Source organism: Tyto alba, unplaced genomic scaffold, assembly GCF_018691265.1.
Source record: "Tyto alba isolate M040663 unplaced genomic scaffold, T.alba_DEE_v4.0 Super-Scaffold_16, whole genome shotgun sequence".
In the NCBI taxonomy this organism is placed as follows: domain Eukaryota; kingdom Metazoa; phylum Chordata; class Aves; order Strigiformes; family Tytonidae; genus Tyto; species Tyto alba.
The window spans coordinates 26,849,206-26,864,520 of record NW_024881278.1 but is presented as its reverse complement, the minus strand read 5'-3'; the positions used below and the strand labels follow the sequence as shown (position 1 = coordinate 26,864,520).

At 39.5% G+C, this 15,315-nt stretch overlaps 1 protein-coding gene across 5 annotated transcripts in view; it reads right to left on the bottom strand.

Annotated features, from left to right (window-relative positions):
• Nucleotides 1–15,315, bottom strand: part of LRFN2 (leucine rich repeat and fibronectin type III domain containing 2) — a 163,303-nt gene that overhangs the window by 122,194 nt on the left and 25,794 nt on the right. For 3 of the 5 annotated variants that reach the window (XM_032985306.2, XM_032985308.2, XM_042789850.1), the window contains one exon: nt 6,614–6,677. The exons of the other annotated variants lie outside the window; for them this stretch is intronic. The gene's annotated coding sequence lies outside the window, so the exon portion shown is untranslated. The remainder of the gene's footprint in view (nt 1–6,613; nt 6,678–15,315) is intronic. 5 annotated transcript variants of the gene reach the window in all.

Below are 15,315 nucleotides of genomic sequence, written 5' to 3'. Positions count from 1 at the left end.
AGAAAGACATGTCACAAAACAGCTTGGACTTGTACAGCAGATGGGCCTGAAATCCTGTAGATTAGCAAGACTCAAGAAGACTGCAGTACACAATGACTGCTTTGAGTCATAACCCATCTTTGTACATTGTCCTGATTTATTCTTACCCTGATGTAAACAAATCACAAACCTTCTAGTAAATCTTTACTCTGACGTAGGCTGAAGACATTCTACAGCCTCTGGCCTGTAAGATGTCATGTTTCATAAAACCACACAGGGTTGGGTTTTAGGGGTTTAGTTTGTTCGAGGGATTTTTTATATCCATCAATAAATTTGATAAGATGTCCAAAAGTCTAAAGAGATTGAAACATTTCTTTTTTGGTATAACATGTACCATTACTTTTCCTTGCTTTATCTTTAATCTTGTAAGTACTGATGGGCACAAAGATAGAAAGTTGCAGGCAGGATAAATTATTTAATAGTTATTGAAAGCGGCCCAAACAGAGCAGACATATGTAGTCTCCTGAGCAGTGCAGGGCTCAGCAACATGGGATCATTCCTCACAATGTATATGTTCTCATGATTACCAAGCTTTTTCCAAGACAAAGTCTTTCTATTATTTGTATCAGGTTAACATTGAATCATTAGGATCTGATGTCATGAAATACAAAGGAGACACTGATTTGCAGTGGAACTTCAGAATAGCTGTCAAAGTCTGAGTGCTGAATGACAACTGCTGTGTGGAGGTACAGCACCATTGGCAGCATCATGTTTTAGAGGCAACAGTAATTCAAAATGCACAGTGTCTGCTCTTGTAGAACTTGATGGTCCCTGTATAACCATGGTGCCTTGGCCAACATCCCCCTTGCCAAGAAAACAGCTTTATACATCCCCAGCTGTGTATGAACCACTGTAGAGTACATCAGAGCAGTTGCTTTTGCCTACACAGTCCCTGCAGGATTCTGCTTTCTCCTACCTTGCTTCAAAGAAAAAACAGTCTCAGGGAATCAGATAGAGATACTTTAGAAAAAAAATCCTAGTGCAAGCTGTAGCAAGGTGAGCCCTCATCCTGTCCTCCCCTAGGATAGAACCTACTGATTTGAAAAGGGCTTTGGGGAATCCTTTCTGCAAGATGTATGTAGTAAAAATCTAATCTCTTTTTTTTTTTTTTTTTTTTTTTTCAGTAATTTAACTTATTGAATTATCTACTTTCAAATGCCAAGGACATTCTTCATGAACATATACTCTTTTATAGCAATTTAAACATGGTAAAAAAAATGATAAATCTTAATAAGTCCCTAACAATATAGGCTCAAACTGTTTAGGTTCAAAACCTCAGCTCCTGCATGAAGGAGAAAACAGCTTTTGTAGTGCTTGTTACCTCCTGTAGATGAAGAACTAGTGCTACCAGTTTCAAGATTTTCCTTTTACCAGCATTTATTACCTTCAAGTAAGATTTCTCAGCTAGATTTCCAATCCAGAATTCTACACAGTGCCATATTCATTTGGCATATTTACTGCAGCACTAGAAATACGACCAGGTTGGTTAAGAGCAGCACAAACCAATTGGTTGATTTACCTGGCTTAACTGCCTTTGGACATTTGGCAGGACAAGTGCAAACACGGTGGACAGCAAGGGGAAAAACAAAGCATCTGTTTAAATCAAGGAAGAGCCTTCCAGCTGAATGCTGCAGTAAAACCAAATAATTTATATTTCTAATGGCTCCCAGAGCCCTTCTCTCCTTTTGGTGGGTTGTATTTACTGGCCTCTGTTATGTAGTTTAGGTTCAAAAACATTCCACAAAGGCTTGTCTTAGCTGATAAATCTCTTTGAGAGAAGCCAAATATCTTTCACCAAGTAATTTAAAATACATTATCAGGGTTATTCACTGCTAACACAGGACTGTGAGCTTGGTTTAGGGTTATTTTCCTACATTCTCTTCAGCAATCAGTTTTTTTGTGTAGCTTGGACACAGAGATTTTCCTCCACATAATTTTCTTTAAGGAATACCAAGCATCTAGTTCATATCAGCACTCACTTTTTAAGAGAAGTCCATCACATTGCAGATGTGAGCCACCTGAACTGGAATAATACTTGGGTATTGTTGTCAAGAACAGTGTTATTTTTCAGTCTGGTTATCACATCAGAGAGACATAAACCTTGGATAAGGCCTGGAAAATCATTTACAAGGAGTTATGAACAAATCAGACTCCTAAATTTGAGGTTTACCAACAGCCAGTCTTCCCCCCACTCCTTGGAACACATTCATTCATTGTCACTGCAGGCAGTCTACCCATCAAGTGATCTGTAATAAATATCACCACTATCATTCCTGCTTCTATCACAGTAATCAACGTCCCACTCTGCTATACATTGTGTAAATGATGACACCAGAAGTGTCCCTATTGTCAGGCAAATGTTGATCTACTCTCACAGCTAAATCCCCCTAGGAGTCACACCTCAAGCTCAGCAACCCACTCATCAAGCCTGTGCACTGGAGTTTGCTGGAGGCAGAGAGCCTGGAGAAATCCAGCATCAAGCCTGTGTACATAGGCAACCCTAGGCAGGCAGGACACAAGCTGATATAAGTCAGATCTAACCCAATCCAACAGATTTTTTTTATTACTATTTTTAAGAAATCATAGGAATCACATAATAGGGATGGAAAACCCTAAGGCAGCAGACCCTCAGTATACTTAATGCTAACTCTCACACTTATTCTTTCTTTGCAATGTGGTGTATTCAAAGTGCTTGCCACCAGTTTCTGAGCAGAAGAGGCTAAAGGAGGATTTTACATACATGTAAGAAAGTGTTTGTTAAATATATGGCACTTGCCCTGTTACTGTCAAAGAAATTCTGAGAGAATTCTATTTGGACATTTGAAAGAATAAGGTGCCTTTTTTTTTTTTTTAAAAAAAAAAAAAAAAAAAAACAAAAAAAACCCAACTAGGTAGTTTTCTCAATAATATGAATGCACCTGTGTGGGACAATCCATGTGATAAAAGGTTTAATCACAGAGGCCAGGCATTCACAGTTGGATTTCAATTAAAATACATGTTATTTATACCTTTTAATTCCTTGCCTCCAGCCATATGCACTGTCTACTTGATCATTGAGGTAATACAAGAAGGTACACATGGAAAGAGATATGGATGAGAACAAGCCAGTTATTAACTATGGGATTATTCTTTGCATAGTGTGTCACAATAGCCTCCATTAACTCAAGGTCACTCCTCCTTCCTCATCCAGTCTTTTCTCCTTCATTTCTGTAAGTAACTGACAACTTATTAACACCTCATTTGTAAACACTGACAACCATATGGTGTTAAGAATCCACTCTGCCAAAAAAACATGTGTCTTGTGGTTGTTGTTATTATTTGTATGAAGTTGGCATTTAGGGCTTGTAGCCAGGGACGAAGCCCTGATTGGTGATGGTGGGAATGAATGGGTCTCCTCCATTCCTCCTCTCCAGACCTGGGTCAGCGACCCGTGATGGAGGTTTTTGGTTGCCAAGGCAGTAGGCAAGATGGAATAGTTTCTAGGAACACTGGAGAAGCCAAAAATAGTGTTCAGTTTTCACCTGATTTTAGGTTGTCACAGCTTGAATCCTTATGCTTGTTCTGCTTCTGATCACCACCAAAATATCAATGTTTCTTGACTTCAAACAGGACTTAAGTGCTTGCAGGATAAAATAACATTGATCCTTGGAGGCCAGAAGAGAATTATAATGAGAGCACATATTCCTTGCTCCGTTCAGATCCTGGTGTCCTCACTCAGTTTACATCACATTTAGTTTTAGAGAAATTAAGTTAATCTCTGCTCAAAGTGGTGATACACTGCTAGGGCTACAATTTTAATGAAGGGACCTCTGAATTTTTACTCGATTAGAAACATCCACAAGTTATTACAGAATTTCATTTGAGGAAGTCTAAAATAAGATCTTTTTAGTTCAGGGGTTTGAATATCAATTTAAAAAAAAAAAAAAAAAAAAAGAGAAAAAGAAATTTTAAATTGAATGAACAGAAAGACAGAAAATTCAAAACCGATATCATGTCAAGGTGCTTTACTATTTGCTTTCTGTTTTTTGAGTTGTGGGGAAAGGGACCAAATCCCTAAGCTTCCACTCACAACTGTAAAGGTTAAAAAGTACCTTTTTTTTTTTTTTGATGACAAATTAGATTGTATCATAGTCTATTGTCTTCTGGGACTGGGAGAAAAGTAAATACTTAGATATATATTTGTAACAGTGTAATACAATCCAGAAAGAGTTCAGTCTTTGGAAGGAAGTATGTCAGCAAACAGATAACACTAAAAATTTAAAGATGCAGATTGTGGTGGGGTTCAGTCCACTTGCTTTTAGATCTGGCTTTCAGCTGGAATAAGCATTTATAAAGAATACAATATGTATGTATAAAGCAGTGTGTGTTAAAAGGATAAGACATCAACTAGGTGACAATAATAAACCGATAATCACAGTTTTGGAAGCAGCAACTAAAACAGTGTTCTCAAGATCATTCTTTCCTGACATAACACAACATGAGATGTAGTGGGTATGCTCAGGTCAAGAGGCTGTCCAGAGAAACACGGCATCTTAAATAGATTACCTAATAAAGCCGATGATTTTTCAGCTAAACCCATGTCTACCTAACAGGGAAGATTTCCACTCACCACAGCTCAGAACCCCAAGGAAGATTTAGGCTTACATGTGTAAGACCAATTACAGGGTAGTAAAGTGTCTTTAAGGCTTTCTGCTATATGCGGGTAAGCACATACCTTGGTAAACCTTGGGGTTAAATTGATTTTGGAAAAAAGTGAAAAAGCAAACACTTTTCTTTGCCCCAAGCAGAAAAAGAATTGTATACCTTTATCCATCCTCAGAGTTGGGTATTTTTCCATAACAAAAACCCTTCAAAGCTACCATGGTTTGAAACTCAAAAGGAAAATCTCTGTGGAAACTGAATATTGTCCATATCTTTAATTTTACAAGGAAAAGCACCAATCTAGTTTAATGGGCTATTTGGCCTTCAAATGAGATCAACGTCTTATTTACACTAAGGCTCCTAGTGGAAGCCTGAATATTGTGAAAAATCTTTAGGGTTGGTCTCATAGTTACAATATTTGATATTCTGTTTGAAAACCCTTTCCCCAGGAGTTGTGATATATGTTGTATACCAGGAAAATAATATATTCTGAAACTCTTGGAGAAGGAGGCCACGGCACAACCCCAGAGGTTTATTATTGTCTTGTCTATCCTGCAAATCATGATTGAGTATTCTTGAGGAAACAGGGGTTTGAATTATCTCCGTCTCTGGTGGCCCCTGGCTAGCTGTTTTACTATTGGTGAAATTGCTTTTATTCACACCTCAGAAAGTGAAATGTTCCTTGATCTTGAACTGGGTTTGTGCATCCCAGGAAGTAAGATAGTGATCCACAGTGTAAAAACAACTTGGGATTTGTAATTCAAGTCCACCTCCACATGGTAGCAGAAAGACACATATTCCTGTCTGACAATTTTCTAAACTGACATGATCTGAAGTTTCAGGTTCTGATTCTTTGTTGTTTAATAACACCAGTGCAAATTAAGGCAAAAGGGCCATTACCAAATCAACATGATAGCATTTTAAATTCTGCTTTGCAGACTGATAAATGATAAGTAAAACTGTGAAGAATTAAAGCCTGATTCTGTGCAGAAAAATGAGCAAGTGTTTATTGACTTCTAACCTGAGCATGAATATATATACATATATGCAACTACATTTTTTTTGTGATTATGATATTCAAAGATATTTCATTGGCTCAGGCATGTTTTCCTTCCACAGCACATCATCAAAAACATGCAGTGGGAAAACCTCATGAACTTTTGGAAACTTCAGACAATGACAATTTAAAGAATTCATGTTTGCCTGCATTTTAATAAGATTAGTGATACCTCACAGATAATTGTCTATTTCTTAACAGCCATTGCAATATAAATCTATTTTTCATTAAAAGAAAAAAATAATGTCCATTTAAGCTTAGAAAACTCAGTTTTTGTTTGTCTAATCATCAAATACTCTGTTCTTGATGCCTATCTTCCAACTCATAAAATTAACAATTATGTTCTTTGCCTTTTAATACCATACATAGTTATTTTGGCATGAATACTCGTTGAGGCATCCTTATCTAAAACAATAGGAGGGGACCACAAGAAGGATAATGTCTTTTTCTCCGTTTTCTGTGCATACTTTGTTCCCAATTAATGAAAGTGAGAATCCAAGGTTCAGTATAAAGGGTATCCCTAAACTTCAGGGCATAATAGAACCATCTTCATTCAAAGAAGGAGTCTGGGGCTTCAAATCACCATACAGCAAGAATCATCATCAGGGAAGTCCCTTGCTCTATTCTCTTTCCAAGGCAACTCATTACAAGTCTTGTGGCACAAGCAGTTTTACAAAAAGTCCCTTCAGTTTCCAGTTCTTGGGAAGGTAGCACTGACAATATTCATGGTGTAGCTATAGTGGGACCCCAGGCTAATTTTGTTCACTACATTAACAAGTGGGTACTTCTGTTTCCCCTTATTTTTTATGCAGCTCACCCTATAAGTGTTTGCAGTTTCAGTCCCCAGTATGCCTCTGTTTTCCACAATCCACTCACCTTCTCAGATTAGTGTCATGGTCCTTAGTGGAAAATTCTACACAGGATTTGTAGCACTTCTGGCCTGTAGAAAAAGATCATATTTTGGCTCTCAACAAAGGAGGTTCCTTTTATTTAGGATCAGCATATTCCTTTTGGTCTCATGATTCATCCTGTTAGGACATCAAAATAGACTACTATGAAAACATAAGATCAAGAATCCTCTACCCAGATTCTAGACTTCTGCCCAAGACAACGTCAGATATTCACTCCTAGTATGCCTGACTGTGCTCTGATTGAGGTTGCTGTCGACCACAAGCCTTGAAAACCCAAGTCAACAGATGCTTCTACAAATTAAATCTACACGCCTTCAGAGATTCTCCAATCTGAGTCTCTACCAACACTATATTTTAGCAAACCAGCTACCAGCACATAAATCCCATATCTGTTTCCAGAACCAAAGTCTAAATAGACACTTCTAAAAGCTTCAGACTTCTTAGATTAACTTTTACAACAGACTTGGCAATAGCAAACAAGTGCCATTTTGAGAAGAACAAACAGCAGAGCAGTATTCTTGGCTGGCATATGCCTCAGTTTACGTACCTGACAACCAAAATGATAAATAGGAGGAAGAGGGTGACAAAGGTTTGGGCATAAGAATATGTTTGTTCCTTGCTTTCTTTTTGCTTGTCTTCAGGAATCTGATTGCAAAAGAACTGGAATAAATGCTTACCCATCAGAAAAATGAGAAAGGATAGTATAGCTCAAAGGGACTCACAGCTGTCTATGGAGCTACTATACTGTTGCAGGTATAGAATATAATGTTATTTCCATTATAAGAAGAAAATCTAGAGCAATATCAAACTGCTTACAATGCATTAGATTGGTTTGCCTTTTAACTTAGAGTGATAGCCAATGTCATTCATTATTACGAATACAGTGCACAAGATTCATGCTAATTTTTTCCAAACTCTTAAGTGGCAGCAGCATGTAATTTTTGATGGACTTTTTCTTTAATAAATGTAGAATGAAACATCTCAGCAAGAGACAGAGAAAAAAGCCATCTCAAGCGTTCGTAGTCTCAGGTGGTCTACTACTTGCTTATTTCAGAGAGCACATGCTTTATCAGGATACACACCATGACTACTACATTTAGTAAAAGGGAGTTTAGAACAATGTTTTGCATCAGCTTGGCCATACAGGTCAGCAATTTCCCTGAACTAGCTATTTCTATTTAGGACAGATCAGGCAAGCATGGTGACATGTTAAAACCAATTTGCTTAAGAGCAGTGATGGTCTAAATGTATTTCCCTCTCTGTCTCTGTTTTTCAGGAGCACACAGGTAGAGGAAATTTTAATTTTGACTTCTCTGTATCACACTCCTAGGTTTTTTTACTGAGTCAGCTTCCAAGAAGAAGAATACAACATGCAGAAGTGTTTCCCAAAGATACTAGGTTTCCCATTCTCTTTTCATCCAGTAAAATCCAACTGATCATTGCATTTCACCTGCTTATTGTGCCTATTTCCAACACAGTTATGAGCTATGTTTTTGTCAGAGGGAAGGAGGATCTAAAACTATTTTTACTTAAATTCTATTTTCCTATCATGATATCATGTTCAACTTAACTCTCTGCTCAATAGACCCTCTTTTTCTCCTACTGAAGTTCCTGATTGTTATATACTTAAAGCTGATGAGAAAAGTAGCTGAGGTGATGAAAAATAGCACTTCTTTGTCCAGTTCTTCTTACAGGTACAGACATATCACACCCCCACCCCCCCAAAAAATAAATAAATCACCAATATTTCTCCTTATTCAAAAATGACCTTATTACCAACCATGCCAGTCTGACTAAGGAAATACTTGAGGTAAAGGGACACCACATGCACCATATGTTACACGTCTTGTTGCGGCAGTTTCCAAGCGTACGGTACAGATTGTACAACCATCTTTATAGAGCTTAGCCAGAAAAGTGTATTTCTTTTTATTTAACAGCAAATGCAATTGCTGCCTAGAAGAAACTGTTTCCTTGGCTTTGGAAACTAAAAACATTCCTGAAATCATTATGAGGTGAGATGAAAACAGGATTAACGGAAAATAAGTGGCACATACTGCCAGGAACAATTTCCAATAAAATTTGTACCAAGTGCCCTGGGAGGGAGGAGATGGGGAGAGAAATCATGTTCTCCCTTTTTAAAGTCTGCCTTACATGTTGATTTAGAGGCTTCCCTGAGCAGAAGCTGAGTAAAGCTAGTCAGATCTATAAAGGCAGGACAGTCATCTAGATCTGAATGTCAGAAAGAAAAGTCCATGGATTAATGGATCTTTTGAAAAATAGCTACAAGAGAACAGCCCTGTGCAAATACAGACTTTGTGGCTCACTGGCCAATGTTCAATTAATCACCTGAAGAGGGGAGAGAAATACAATCGTCCCTAACTATTCTGTTACAAAGTTTGTGTATCTGCTGCATCGTAATTTAGAGCAGTGTGTTTGGCTCCTCTCTTAAACAAGTGGAGTCTTTTATTGTCAACAGAGGCCAAGAGAATATGCTTCTTTATGCAGAGTTAGTCGATCTACTATCATGTTCCTCTATAAAAAAAAATCAGACGGTTATGTTGAACTGAAACCTCAAAGATTTTTGCCAGGTACCAAATACCCCCAGCTACCACCACCACCTATTTCCACTGATAGCAGCTCTAATTACCCCCAAACAGGTGAAATTATGTCTTATGCTTTCTTTTCCTCAAAGTTAAAAAAGAAAAGAAGAAAAAAAAGAAAAAAAAGAGTTAATCTCTTGAAGATTGATCAAACCACCAGGTCTTTATCAAGTACTCTAACATTCATGCTAAGAGACTTCTGCTAGTAATGTACAAATCCATATCCTCATGAAATAGGTAGTGGTTCACAGCTGAATGCTCATACTGAGATGCAAAGAGGTGCCCTCGCCCTCCCCCTCCCCAAAGTAACCTGAGATTTGCTTTTATTCTGTTGTTACTGCTGACATATTTCACCACTTCAAAAAAATCGAAAGCATAATCAGTAGTTCAGGGCTAGATCTTAGATCACAGACATAAAAGACAGAAGAGATCATCTTTCCGACAAGTGAGAACAAAGTACCCTAATAAGAGATTAGTCAGATATTAAGCCTCTCTCACTTGATGTCAGCCAAAATACCCTGGGTTAACACTTAACAGTTATGAAATTCTTTCTTTCTTGTAAAGAAGTCAGTACATGCATTCTTCTCACATAAAATTGGGAATGAGAAGAATTGTCTGAATTCAAGACTTGGGTACGTTATTTTTCTCACTTATTTTGAGTATATTCTTGCTCTGACCTTCCTCCTTCCTCAGAAAGGTTAATTTTTGTTTATAAAGATATTTACATAATGTTTTTAACCAGATCACAGTCATCTGAGCACACAGCAAGTAGAAAGGTTGCTAAATGATAAAGCTCCAATTTCTGTAGCTTTTAATTACTGAAACAAGTTCATGTGAACGCCACAGGAAAAACACAATACAATGTTCTGGAAGTACCATGTAGAATATTTGAGCGTCTCTGGGAAACACACCAGGTTTCTCTGGATATTTCAGAGCCCTAACAAGCTAATTCTACCTTAGAAATTTTAGTTGATGCTCTGAGGCTACTTCAGAGGACCCTTTCTCAGGAAACAGAAGGCAGATCTCATGGGATACTTCAGGTTTAGACTAAGGGGTACTGACATAGTTTAAAATTATAAATATGGTGAAAAAGAGACATGAAGAATCAGTTAAGGAAGAAGATTTAGTTTCAAGAATTAATAACCTGATGGAAAGCATAAAAGCTGGCTACCAAATCAGGGAAGTTCAAAGTGTTACTGCAGTGTAGGTGAGATGTGCATTACAAATGTTAGGAGGATGGGGAGAAGACAGTTGGGATTGTGACTCAGGATTGGGGTACATTAGGCCCATATTTAGACATAACTATCATCGACAGACTCAAAGAGGCACTAGAAATATGACAGCGAGAGAGGACAGAGCTTACTGTCAGACTTCTCTGGGCACTCAAGCCACTCACCCATTCACACTGGGCAGCTTAGTGCTTTTTTTCCACCAGACATCCATATTCTGTGAAGCCCCTTGGTAGGGGAAACCAAATCAGAAAAAACCCTCTTCAATCTATACATTAAGCCTGTTAACATCCTCCACTGATGGCAATAATAGTTTATGATGTGAGAACTTCTGAAACATTCTCTCCCTGTAGGCAGTGCTGGAGGGAGTTTTTGAAGATGATCCGAAATGCTGCGTGAAGCTTGGCGAAAGCTGCTTCTCTCTTTTCCTATTGGCATGAGTCAACAGCTGTGCCTGCCAGAGGGGTTGCTCTCATATGACAAGACAAATCAACACATCTCTTCTGACAATCATTTCCCCAAAACCCTCCATACACTATTTAACTTTTGAAGCTTCCTCAGCTTCTAGTCCTCAGACTACTACCGTTATCATCCCACAGGAGCACTGCAGCTCCCACTCCAGAGGACTCTTTAGAGAATTTCAGTGGCTCAGAACCACATGTTGGTCATGAAGATGAGCCCACAAACACACGCAGGAACATCTCTCCAACAGCTCCTTCCCACAGTGGTGGCTGGGCTATGTCAGCCCCTAACATCAACTGCCTCACGCACATACTGGCAGACTCTCAATGAAGCTCTCTTACCTTGAGTGGTAAGAGTTCCTCTGATGAAGCTAATTTGCACCAAAAATATATTAATTAAGAACAGGTTTGTGGTTTTTTTGTTTGTTTGTTTGTTTTTTTAAAATTTATACTAAAGAGAAAATTAATTCTGTTCATGACAGTAGACACACTTGTAGTGTGTCTCAGGAACAATCGCCTGGACACTAAAAAGTTACTGCTCGTAAAGACAGATCAATAACACAATAAGTGTACTGATTGAACTACAAGTGGCTACAAGAAAATTGCTGGCTTATATTTTCATTGAATGGAGATTTAAAAGAAAAAAAAAAAAAAAGAGAGAGAATTAAGCAGTAATGTAGCTAGCTATCATTAATATAAAAGTCTGCTAAAAAGACTTTTGGGCTCACACTTCAGAGGGGTGGAACCTGCCACTTCTCACTGGGCATGATGACTGACAAACAGAACTCCCCAATTTAAAAAAATATTGAAAAGGCACAGCCTCAATCTGTTCTATGGTATGAAGGGATGACTCCCATAACAAGGGCATCAGTGACTTCCCCAGGTCCCCCAAAGCAAAGACATAAGGACATTAGTATGAGGGGGGCATGGAGAGTGGAAACAAAAAATGACAGGCTTCCTGGTTATGTCAAAGGAATTAACACAGAACACTTTATGTTCTTTTACAGCTTCTCTTGATATTTTGTAGGGTATAAAGAAATAGATGTCCTTTCTTCAGTTTGCATTCATTACATGTCTGGACTGACAACGTAGGAGGCTGATACTCTATGTGCAGCCCCCAGGATCATGACAGTATAGGTTCCAGGGAACAGCAAAACACCACACTGCCAGATGACCCATTCCTGGACCTAGAAAAAACCCACATCATTTCGATGTCAAGAATTGTCAGGGAGCTTAGGTACTTGATGATAAATGTTACAGCACTGCTCCATACAACAGCTGTGTGTCATAAAGAGGAACAGAATGCAACATCCAAGAAGTTCCTTCCAGACCTAGCTCCCTATGCAAGCAAATAATGTTCACATAGAGCACTGTATGTTTATTGGTTTCTCTGGACTGAACTTACTCCATCTGTAGCCAGTACTTTACATTCTGCTGTTCTGCATTTCCAGCTTTCTTTTGTGACAACGTCTTGCTCCCTAAAATTTCAGGGGCTCCATCATGTGTCCTTATCCCATGTCAACATTCCTAAATGCTTCCCTTAGCATTCTTTGTCATTCCTCTCTTTCCCTCCTATTATTTTCTCTGCCCTAGAAGAAATAACTTGACATGTAAAGGTGAAGAGGGATAAGAGCTGAGATCACAGAATTACAGAACAGTTGAGGTTGGAAGGGATCTCTGGATGTCATCTTGCCCAACCCCCCTGCTCAAGCAGGACCACCTAGAGCAGGTTGCTCAGGACCACGTCCAGATGTCTTTTGAACATCTCCAAGGATGGAGACTCCACAGCCTCTCTGGACAACCTGTTTCTGTGCTTGGTTACCCTCACAGTGAAAAAGTGTTTCCAGGCGTTCAGATGGAGCTTCTTCTGTTTCAGTTTGTGCCTGTTACCTCTTGTCCTGTCCCTGGGCACCACTGAAAAGAGCTTGGCATTGCTGTACAGGAAGCCAGAAGTGGATATCATCAGCTTGTTGTTTAATTAATAAACAATTAGAAGCATGATTAATGTTGAGATCATACTAAACAGAGGTATAAGATCTTTCTCTCTGCTCCTTCCTATTTTCACATGTTCTCAAAGTCAGGGGGGTTCTAGCAACAGATGCTTGGTACAATACTTAGCAGGATGGGAGTATTCACGAACTTTCAAGTTTAACACAAATTAAACTGTACAATTATAAATAGGACCGTTGTAACTAAAGCTATGGCATTGTTTGTGGGCTACTGACTTGAACTCAGGATTGAAATCTGAGCTAGTAAATTTATTGCTCCAGTCCACTTACACCCCCATAGGAAAACTAACTCTGATAATGTTCATGATCACCACTACATTGGATAAAGCAGCTGCATGTGCATCTACGTAAGTACACACACAACAGCAGTAACTGTGAAAACAATACATGCTATCATGCTCTTGGGACTTGATTTTCTGCAACTTACTCAGTTTTTCTTGCCAGCAGTGGAAAAAGAAATAATATTCCATCAACACCAATCACAAGACCATTAAAAAAATATGATAAAACAAATAAATAAAGGTTGGGCACTGGAATTCCCATCAAAGGAATACCCTAAAAAGACACAATTAGTATTGGATGCCATGGGTTATCTTCAGAGACTGACAAAGGTGAGCCATTTGATCCCTGACCCTCATGCTGAGCTGTCTGGAGAAATGCCAGCCTACCAGGTGTGCTGAATGACTGCACGATGTAAACACCTGCTTGTTTGGGACTTAGCACAGCCCACTCCTTTTAACAAGTGCTAGCAATCATGCACTGTACGGCTCATTTCAGATATGTTAACAGCATTTGAAAGTGAAATATTATTTGCCCAAAGACATCCACATGGAGGGGTTTTGAAGAGATTCCCCACAAAAACACCATGACAGGGCTACTAGTCAGAGCTATGGCAGGATGCAGTCGCAGCATTAACACAGCCCACACAACAAGAAAGAAATCCAGCCCCAGCACACAGGGGCCGAGAGTGGCCTGAGAGCTGGTTAGCTCAGCAGCCACAGCCACACATCGATGTGATGAAAGGGGCTGCTGAGGCCCCATGCCACTTTCTTTGGCGGCAGACGGGTGTCGCTCTGCTGAGCACCACAGCATTAAATGCTGAAAGCTGGCCAAACTTTTCCCAACTTTTCCATGAAACTGGCCCTTCCTGTGATTGGTCCAGTGCTGCTTGGGCACTGCGAAACACCTGCTCTGCTCCAGGCTGGAGGGGCTCCCACACTGCTCCAAAATCCATCTGTGCAGTGCTTTGGGTACTGCCTCTTCATGCTGCTCAGGCACAACTGACCTCCTGCAGAGGGGGAATTGTATTATGGAGTCACCCGTGCCTATTTCTGCACTCATATTTAACACAGTGATAAGTCCTTCCCTCACTCTCTTTAGATGGAAGAGCTCCAGTATGTGTGCAGCTGGCAGTGTTTGTGAAGTATACACAAAACTTATGACTTCCCCATATGTTGTAAAGCTTTTTCTGTGTTGCCCATTCAGAGAGGGCACTGAGAGAAGAAAGGTGAGGCAGAGCAGGGTAAAGGCAACATAAGTCCCTGGATGTTACAGGAAAATAGAAATATGGATGCTTTCACAGGGGCTCAGTGCTGCACGAGGGGAAAAAATAAAAAGCACTCAGTCTTCTGTGAATGAATGTGGGAAAGCAAATTATTTGCTCCAGTGCACCCATAACTCTCAGAAACTGCATAGCTATGTAAGTAGAGTAGAGGAATCCAGATGTACAGTGACAGATGAGGCCACCTCAAGGCTTTTGAGGAATGCAGGGAGAATTTCACTTCCTCAAGGATGAAAAGTTAATCCTCTAACAGGGATACATAACTCCAGCTATGGAAAGAGACAAGATAAAGATAAGGGACAGAAGTAGAGGAGAGATCTAGAGGGTCAAATTTGCTATTTGCCAGGGAGAAGGATGATGGCTGTGTTTCTGCAGCAGTAACTATTACCTCTTTTACATAAGCCCTCTCTTAGGCTCAGCTTTCCTAAACACAAGCAAAACAGCACAGAGAATCACAAGCTGCTTTGTTGCCCCCCAGTTGTCTGCTTTGTTGGCAAGTGCCCTCTTTGACTGTGCCTAAAGCCAGCCCTGAGAATTTTACTGGCTAACACAACAAAACCCACCGCACAGAATACAGCACACAGACACAAACAGGTGCCACATTTCTAAGCAAAGGAACTGTGTCCAGAAACCCGGGGATGTTCTTAGTACTTTGGGAAAAAAAAAAAAAAAAAAAAAAAAAAAAAAAAAAAAAAAACACACAAAACCAAATTGGCTTCTAGCTAAGCAGGTGGCAGTGACAAGTAAGAGGGACCCAACAGTGACAGGAGGCTGGCACTCAACCACACTGCTTGTCCCTGGGAGGAC